This window comes from Acanthisitta chloris, unplaced genomic scaffold (genome assembly GCF_000695815.1).
Source record: "Acanthisitta chloris isolate BGI_N310 unplaced genomic scaffold, ASM69581v1 scaffold39467, whole genome shotgun sequence".
NCBI lineage: Eukaryota > Metazoa > Chordata > Aves > Passeriformes > Acanthisittidae > Acanthisitta > Acanthisitta chloris.
The window spans coordinates 1,939-2,269 of record NW_008682734.1 but is presented as its reverse complement, the minus strand read 5'-3'; the positions used below and the strand labels follow the sequence as shown (position 1 = coordinate 2,269).

The following is a 331-nucleotide window of genomic DNA, read 5'->3' as shown; positions in this document are numbered from 1 at the left end:
CCCCCCCCCCCCCCCCCAAAACAAAAGCACAACCAACCAAAACAAAACCAAACCCCAAACAGAACTCACAGTGACAAACCAGACAACTGGTATTAGCTAGCACAGTGACTTAACAGCACGGCCTAAAATCAATTTCAATGGCCAATACAGCAGTAAGAAGTCTTACTACTTTAACTCCCCTCTTCAGTCAAGGCTGGGAGAAAAGCTACCAAAACCCAGAACATTCTTTAGTTGCCTCTAACTGAGTTCTTACCATCCTCTCATTAAGAACAGTTGTGATGATCATTACTTTGCTCTAATACAGCTTACCTGACTTCTGTTTGATTTTTAT

At 42.3% G+C, this 331-nt stretch overlaps 1 protein-coding gene across 1 annotated transcript in view; it reads right to left on the bottom strand.

Annotated features, from left to right (window-relative positions):
• LOC103805967 (basic leucine zipper and W2 domain-containing protein 1-like) overlaps window positions 1-331 on the bottom strand; it is an 8,441-nt gene that overhangs the window by 6,187 nt on the left and 1,923 nt on the right.